The sequence below is a fragment of the Myotis myotis genome, unplaced genomic scaffold, assembly GCF_014108235.1.
Source record: "Myotis myotis isolate mMyoMyo1 unplaced genomic scaffold, mMyoMyo1.p scaffold_m19_p_16, whole genome shotgun sequence".
Classification (NCBI taxonomy): Eukaryota; Metazoa; Chordata; class Mammalia; order Chiroptera; family Vespertilionidae; genus Myotis; species Myotis myotis.
The window spans coordinates 29536633-29545568 of NW_023416320.1; positions in this window are offsets into that span (position 1 = coordinate 29536633).

The window sequence follows — 8936 nt, forward strand, 5'->3', positions numbered from 1 at the left end:
TGCAGATAGTCAGCACTTGGCAAGGCAGTTGGATGCTAGAACAGCCAGAGGCCATGGACCAATGTCCTCCAGCCTCAAGCAGGCCCTTCCAGTTATCCACATGTGCCTAAAATAGAATTATTTTCTATGTGTACCTTGACGGGGAAAATTTAAGAACCACTCACCTGGCTAACAGCTATCATCAAAATTTTAAGTATCCAGGTTGGACGGTCATCTATTCTAATAGCTAGCCCAGCCGTGGGCAAACTACGGCCCGTGCCGTTTGAAATGAATAAAACTAAAAAAAAAAAAGACCGTACCCTTTTATGTAATGATGTTTACTTTGAATTTATATTAGTTCACACAAACACTCCATCCATGCTTTTGTTCCAGCCCTCCGGTCCAGTTTAAGAACCCATTGTGGCCCTCGAGTCAAAAAGTTTGCCCACCCCTGAGCTAGACTAATTTATAACTAATATATGTGTTTTCTAACAGCAGCAAGGTTCCAAACATTTTATCTAACCTGTTTATATTTTTGAATTGTGATAAAATGTGCATAACATAAAATTTCCCTTTTTAACAATTTTTTAAAATTTATCTTTGCCGAAACCGGTTTGGCTCAGTGGATAGAGCGTCGGCCTACGGACTGAAAGGTCCCAGGTTCGATTCTGGTCAAGGGCATCTACCTGGGTTGCAGGCATATCCCCAGTGGGAGATGTGCAGGAGGCAGCTGATTGATGTTTCTCTCTCATCGATGTTTCTAACTCTCTATCTCTCTCCCTTCCTCTCTGTAAAAAATCAATAAAATATATTTTAAAAAAATTTATCTTTAACAATAAGTATTACAGATGTCCGCCTTTATCCTCCATTGTTCCCTTCTAGCCTGCACTCACCCTCACCCCCGCCCCCACCTTGCCCTCTGCCTCAGGCCTTCGCCACAGTATTGTCTGTGTCCAGGGGTTATGCATGTCCTATCTAATAATAGATAAACATGGTAATTAACTGTACCTCCGACATGCTTCCCATTGGCTAATCAGGGTGATATGCAAATTAATTGCCAACCAAGATGGCGGCCGGCAGCCAGGCAGCTGAAGCGAACAGGAGGCTTGCTTGCTCCAGTGATGGAGGAAGCCAAGGTTCCCCACCTGCCACCGCCCAGCTCTGAGCTGCACTCTAAGCAACTATGTTGCAATTATAGAAGCTAAACAATCCCCAGAAACCTGCTTTCAGCCATCTGGGCCTCAGAGCTGGAGTTGCAACAGTGTTTCAATTATAGAAGCTAAACAAAGCCCAGATACCTGCTTTCAGCAGCTGAGGTCTCAGAGCTGGAGCCGAGCCTCAGAGCTAAAGCCAGCTCTCAGCTCCAGTGACAGCCACAGAAGGTAAATAAATCCCAGAATAAAAAAAAAAGAAAGAAAAGAGAGGTTGGGAGCTTCAGTCACCCGCCAGCCTGAAAACGGCCCTCAGCCCCTCACCCGGACTGGCTAGGCACCCCTGTGAGGACCCCAAACCCTGAAGGGGGTGTGACCAGCTGCAAACAGCCATCATCCCCTCATCCAGGCTGGCCAGGCACCCAAGCGGGACCCCCACCCTGATCCGGGACACCCTTCAGGGCAAACCAGCCAGCCCCCACCCATGCACCAGGCCTCTATCCTATATAGTAACGGTAATATGCAAACTGACCCTAACAGCAGAAGGACTGGGAATGACTGGTCACTATGACACACACTGACCACCAGGGGCAGACGCTCAATGCAGAAGCTGCCCTCTGGTGGTTAGGGCACTCTCACATGGGAGGAGCTCTGCTCAGCCACAAGCCAGGCTGATGCCAGTACAGCGGTGGTGGTGGGAGCCTCTCCTGCCTCCTCAGCAGCACTAAGGATGTCTGACTGCAGTTTAGGCCTGCTCCCCGCTGGCAAGTGGACATCCCCCGAGGGCTGCCAGGCTGCCAGAGGGGTGTCTAATTGCCATATTAGGCCCAATCCCCCAGGGAGCAGGCCTAAGCCAGCAGGTGGTCATCCCCTGAGGGGTCCCAGACTGCGAGAGGGCACAGGCCAAGCTAAGGGGTCCCCCTTCGCCCTGAGTGCACAAAATTTTGTGCACCAGGCCTCTAGTCCTATATAATAAAAGCCTAATATGCAAATCTACCAAACAGCAGAACCACTGGTCGCTGTGACATGCACTGACCACCAGGGGGCAGACGCTCAACACAGGAGCTGCCCCCTGGTGGTCAGTGCACTCCCACAGCCAACCTCCCATGGTCCCTCCCCCCAGTCGGTGGGCCCCAATAGGGACTGGGCAAGATGGCCCCAATTGGCCCCGATTGCCAGCCAGGCCCAGGGACCCCACCCATGCACAAATTCATGCACCAGGCCTCTAGTATGCATATAAGTTCTTTGCCATGTTAACCATTTTTAGTGTACAGTTCAACAGTGTTAAGTACATTCACATTGTGCAACCAATTTCCAGAACTCTCTTCATGTTACAAAATTGAAATTCTTTACCCTTTAAACAGCTCCCCATTACCTTGGCAACCACCAGTCTGTTTTCTGTCTCTATAAATTTGACTAAGTATCTCATATAAGTGGAATTATACAGGATTTAGCATAATGTACTTAAGTTTCATATGTGTTATAATATATGTCAAAATTTTCTTCCTTTTAAAGGCTGAATAATATTTCATTGCATGTATCTACCACATTTTGTTTAACTCATTGATGTTTTGCGGATGTTTTTATTATTGATACAAACTTACTTGACCATCTGGAGTAAGATCAGGGTATGCAAAAGCCACTATATTATGATTCATTTTTATTTACTAGCCCTCTTAAGTAAATGCATCCATTCATAAGTCAGCCACAATATTTGATTTATCTGCCTTGGCAATGTGTAATGGATGTCATATACTGAAAAGGGGCAAAAATTATTAGAACTCTAGTCCGGACCAAAGCACTTGAGTGCCTGTGAATGAAATACCTCTGATGGTTGGATTCAGTACAGGATTAAATTAGTGAAGGCTCTAAGTTGCCAAGGATTCAATTGGTATCTTATAGCATCTAAAGAGAATCTAAGGAGTAGGAGGGAGGATTTATTAGAACCACATGAATAGCTGGACCTGTGAGCTCAAATGTCATCAGGATTTTCTCTCTCATATCTATCTGTCTCTTCTCTGTCAGCCTCAGCCTTCTCTCTCTGTGTGTAGTACCTGCTCTATGTGATTCCATCTTCACTGTGGAGCAGTGGCTGCTGGGCTTCCTCTTTTCTAAATGGGAGTTTTTATTGCAATCATCCCCAAGCCTTGTTTCACCATGTCCTCAGCAGGAAGTTAGCACAAGCGGAACCTCTGCATGGTCTCAGCTTCTTACGTGTCTTTAATCATGCAGCTCTACACAAGATGCTCCTCGGCTTAAATTGGGACACTTACAATGTGTCCCAATAAACCAGTGGTTCTCAACCTTCCTAATGCCCCAACCCTTTCATACAGTTCCTCATGTTGTGGTGATCCCCAATTTTGTTGTTACAAATTGAACATAATTAAAGCATAGTGATTAATCACAAAAACAATATGTAATTATATATGTGTTTTCCAATGGTCTTAGGTGACCCCTGTGAAGGGTCGTTCGACCCCCAAAGGGGTCGCGACCCACAGGTTGAGAACCGCTGCAATAAACACATCGTAAGTTTAAGATATCGTAAGTTGAATATGCATTTAATTAACCTACCAAACAGCATGGCTTAGCCTAGCCTACCTTAATCATGCTCAGAGCACACATTAGCGTACAGTTGGGCAAAACCATCCAACATAACAGATACACTGTAGCAGGGGTGGGAACCTTTTTTCGGCCAAGGGCCACTTGGATATTTATAACATCATTCATGGGTCATACAAAATTATCAACTTTAAAAATTTGCCTTCTATATTCGGTCAAACAATTAACTCACCCCTAATGCCTTGGCAGAAAATAGGGCCAGACCAAATGATTTTGAGAGCCTTAAAGGGCCCACAGGCCAGAGGCTGTTCCCTACTCCTGCTAGAGTGTGGGTTGGTTACTGTGTAGTCACTTGGCTGACTGGGAGCTGCAGCAACTGCCGATGTCCAACATCAGCAGAGCATACCTTACCGAATATCGACTATCGCTATCTGAGGTGAAAATCAAAATTCAAAATTTAAAGTAAGGTTTACAGACTGCATATTACTTTCCCACCATCCTAAAGTCATACAGTGAACCATTGTAAGTGGGGGACCATCTGCATTGACTCCTTTGTCCCAATCTCCCTCCCCTGTCCTTCTTCCCCAGTTGTTTTCATGGATGGCTTAGGACAGGAACAAAAGACAGCATTCCCCCCTTTCTTCCTGTATGTTTTGTCAAGCCAGCTGGTGTACACCTCAGATCTTTCCTCAGAAAGAATTCCTTCATTTAATCAATGGCTAGTGACTTGAGCTGTAGCCTTTGGCTTTCCAACATCTTTAGCATATTAATGCTGGTCTTTAGGCATCTGGTCCTACTGAGACTCCACACATTCCAAAATTAATAGTATGTCTTCAGCACAGGCCCTGCCTCGGAGAGAAAACTGCTCCCATCCCACAACCAACTGTTACTAAACAGCTTCTGCTCTTCCTTTCAAACCAACAGCAATAGAAGGTGTTTAGGGCTTAGCATTGGGGCCTGCAGGGTTCAGGTCATTACTTGGCCATGAGTTACTTAACTTCTCTAAGTCTCAGTTTCCTCATCTGTAAAAAGAAAGAATAATACAAATGTTATAAGGTGGTTATGAGGATGAAATGAGACAAAACATGAAAACCCTCAACACAGTGTCTAACACACAACAAGCATGCAGTCAGTTTACTACTATTGGTAGTCACAGTTCAAAATATTAAATGGGATTAGACACCTGAGGCTTCCATCTGATTTAATCAATCAAGAGGTCTAATCTATGAAAATCAGCAGAATTCCTGTGTCACTTGCCATCACAAAACTTCATTAATTACAATAACTTCTAGGTGATTTATATATCCACTAGAGGCCTGGTGCATGAAATTCATGCACAGGTGCAGTCCCTATGCCTGGACGGGGATCGAACATGAGCATCTGGCCTGGAAGGACAGGTCCCAGCTGACCTTTGGGCTCTGGCAGCACCTGGGCACCCCTCTCCACCTGAGCCACTGGGACCCGACCCAGCTCCCTCAGTGCCTGAGAGCCAGGCAACGGCCCCATCCCCTGCCACCACTGCTGGTCGCTGTCTGCGGGGCAGTCGGTGGGGTGCTCGTGCCTGCCTTGACCTGGTGCCACCTGCTCACCTGCTCCACCATTCCACTGCAGTCCCACTCTCATAAGGGCCCATTGGGGCCGGGAGCGCCTCCACTGCTGCCCGCTGCCAGTGCCGCGTGGCCAATGCCCACCATGTTCCGCACCGCCCCCTGGTGGTCAGCGCACATCATAGTGAGCTGTCAAACTCCCAGTCAAGGGGACAATTTGCATATTAAGCTTTTATTATATAGGATTCTCCAGAACACATGGATTGATGGATGAAGTGAAGGTCTTAAAGTCTTTAACATTCTCATACTGCAATGATTTGAAGAAGTCGTATTTTGGGAACTGTACCTCTGTGCCTTCTGTGATGATTGTCTTTAAGAAGCTGGAGGTGGGTCTCTGGCTTCTTCTCTTCCTACACTGTCCAGCCTCACAGGTAAATCATGAGGGCGCTCTCCATGTTTTCTTTGCTGGCAATTGCATGGTTTTCTGGCTGGAGGGAGGCATAGCCGTACCCTAAAGTCAATAATGACTTGCAAAGATATATTTACTTTGGCTTCAGTTCTAGCAGAATTCTGTAACCTTGGGCTAAAATGGACAGTTCTCAAATATATTTTTTCTGAAGGGCAAAGTCAAGAGGTTCCCCACCCCCTATTTTCTCCTTAGGAAGAGAGACAGGGAACCATCAGAAACAGGACAAAGCTTCTGCTTCTCAGTTTCTGAGAAGTTAAACCTGAAGGACTTTGCACAGTGAGATTGTTGGTTCATCCAGTCCAGTGTTTCCTTCATCTGAGGCCTCTGCCATAAGAGGAACTCTGACTGCGCTCTGCTTGGGCAGCGATTTAGAGTTCTGCCGATCTTTCCTTATTTTTTTTATTTTTTTTGAGGAAAGCTATTTCAATCATTTTTATTTTTTAATGTTTTTATTGGTTTGAGAGAGAGAGAAAGAGAGAGAGATCAATTGGTTGCCTCCCACATACACCCCAATCAGGGATCAATTTGAAATCTGGGTTTGTGTCCTAACCAGGAATCAAACTGGTGACCTTTTTTTTTTTTTTTTTTTTTTTTTTTTTTTTTTTTTTTAAATATATTTTATTGATTTTATACAGAGAGGAAGGGAGAGAGATAGAGAGTTAGAAACATCGATGGGAGAGAAACATCGATCAGCCGCCTCCTGCACATCTCCTACTGGGGATGTGCCTGCAACCCAGGTACATGCCCTTGACCGGAATCGATCCTGGGACCTTTCAGTCCGCAGGCCGACACTCTATCCACTGAGCCAAACCGGTTTCGGCCAAACTGGTGACCTTTTGGTGTACTGGATGATGCTCATCCAACTGAGTCATACTGGCTAGGGCAGTGTCGGCAAACTGCAGCTCGGCAAACCACGGCTCACGAGCCACATGCAGCTCTTTGGCCCCTTGAATGTGGCTCTTCCACAAAATACCGACTTCTGCGCATGGGCCACGAAGTTTCGATCGCACTGTACGTGCGCGCCCGCATGTGGTATTTTGTGGAAGAGCCACACTCAAGGGGCCAAAGAGCCGCATGTGGCTCGCGAGCCGCAGTTTGCCGACCACGGGGCTAAGGCAGTTCTGTCACTCTTGATGTTGAACCATTTCCTTTTTCCTTCAGCCCTAACTCTCCATGGATAATGTATTTAACAAACATATTGCCAACTATGTAAACTAGAACTGAAAGTTCTCATCTTTATCCCCATAACATTCTGAAATCTAAAGCATAAAGTAAACACTTGTAATCATAACTAAAACTTCTATAAAGATAACTTAATATTATGCAACATTTTAAACACTCATTTACTCCTAACAGCTCCATGAGGTCAGTGCTTTAATATTATGCCGGGAGCCGGTCCATCCTTGCTGTTTCAAAGGACCTGGCATATATGGCATACTGTTCTTAATATGTTTTCTCACCTTCTTGGCACTATGTGTTTTAACCAAGGTCTCTGAGAAAGGTTGTTTCCCCAGGTAGGGATTTTCCCCTGAAGTTAGGGAGGGAATGAAACCTCTTAACTAAGTGCCAGGCGGGTAATTAATCACTTTAACTACGAACAATCATGCTTAAGCTACATAATCTTTACTCCCTGGAATGGAGATAAGAAACGCCCTAACCTTTGGAATAGAGATTGATAGGATTGGAGTCAACTGGTATAAATACAGATGTAACAAGACAACAGGAGACAGAACCTACACACAGAACTTAGAAGACAGAACCTACACAGAACCTACAGACAGAAGAACTTCGCTGGAGAGAACATGGCAAAAGATCCTGGACTGAACCTGACTATAGAAATTGGCAAAAGAACCTGACTAGAACCTGGTGACTGAACCTGGCTGGAGAACCTGGACAGAACCTGGCTGGAGAACCTAGCGAGGGAACATGGCTACAGAACCTGGCTGGAGAACCTGGAGAACCTAGCAAGAGAACATGGACTCAGAACTTGGCTGGAGATCCTGACTAGAGATCCTGGCTAGGCTGCTGATCAACTGAACGCTGTCTCCGTGTCATTCCTTCTTCGCCGACTCCGTCTACACCTTTGGGGACCCCTGGACCTGCTGGGGTTGGACCCCAGCAATATTACCTTTTTAAAGGTAAGGAAATCAAGGCACAGAGAAATCAAGATCATGAGGCTCATATGTGGGCGTGCAGAGAAGTGAGTGCTAGCGTTTCAGTTCCAGAATCCAGACTCCTAGCCAGTGTGTTAGGCAGCCTCAAAGATGACCCCCTATGGTCCCTGCCTTCTGGTGCTCATGGCCTCGTGCAGGAGCTGAAACTGTTGACTTGCTTCTAACAACTCGAATACAGCAGGAGTGATGGGATAGTACTTCTGAGGTTAGATTATAAAAAGACTGCAGGGTCCATTTTGGAAACTCCCTCTTGCTGTGTCCAGGATGACTCACCTGGGGGTAGCTGGTGGCCATGGTGTGAAGCAGCCCGGAGCAGATGCCCACCCAGCTGATCTTGCAGATTTCTAAGGTCTGCCAACAACTGCAGAGTGAGCCTGGAAGCAGAGTCCTCAGCCCCAATCTGGCCTTGAGATGACTGCAGCCCCAGGAGAGACCTGGGGCCACAGGAACCCAGCTCAGTATGTCCGGACGCCTGGCCCACAGAAACCACAAGTTAATGTTTTTCCTTTTAAGCCACTAAGTTTTCGGGTATTTTCTTATAAAGCAACAGTACAACCACTAAACTATACCGCTAGGTTTCTGTTTATTTGTTTTAAAGTATGCATTATATTACAGTGAAAAGTTGCATTTCTTAAGAAGGCCTATAGTTTGTGAGGGTACTTCGCTGTTCGTGGTACGTGTGCTGATTGCTTACTTCAAGCAAGTTCTTTCTTTATGTTCAAGCAGAATTATTTCTGTAACAATTTCCTGATGGTTAATTTTTTTAAACTTATCAAAGACTTTCTGAAATTCTGAATCTCTTTACTGCTCTTGTTATCTGTTTCCTCTCCAAAAGAAATCCATGTGTCATGCATTCCTTACTGGAATTATGTGGACAACTTGTGTTTAATGGGGAGCAATCATGCCCTATAGCATAGGCTCCCACTACACCCCAGCGTGGACAGTATGGAAGTATTAGCCATAGTTACCCTTTCCTACCTTCCCTAATTGGTCCTTTCACTATCTTTATTTCACTCTCTTTTTACTTTAACTTCTTCTTTATCTGTGTGTGAGTGTG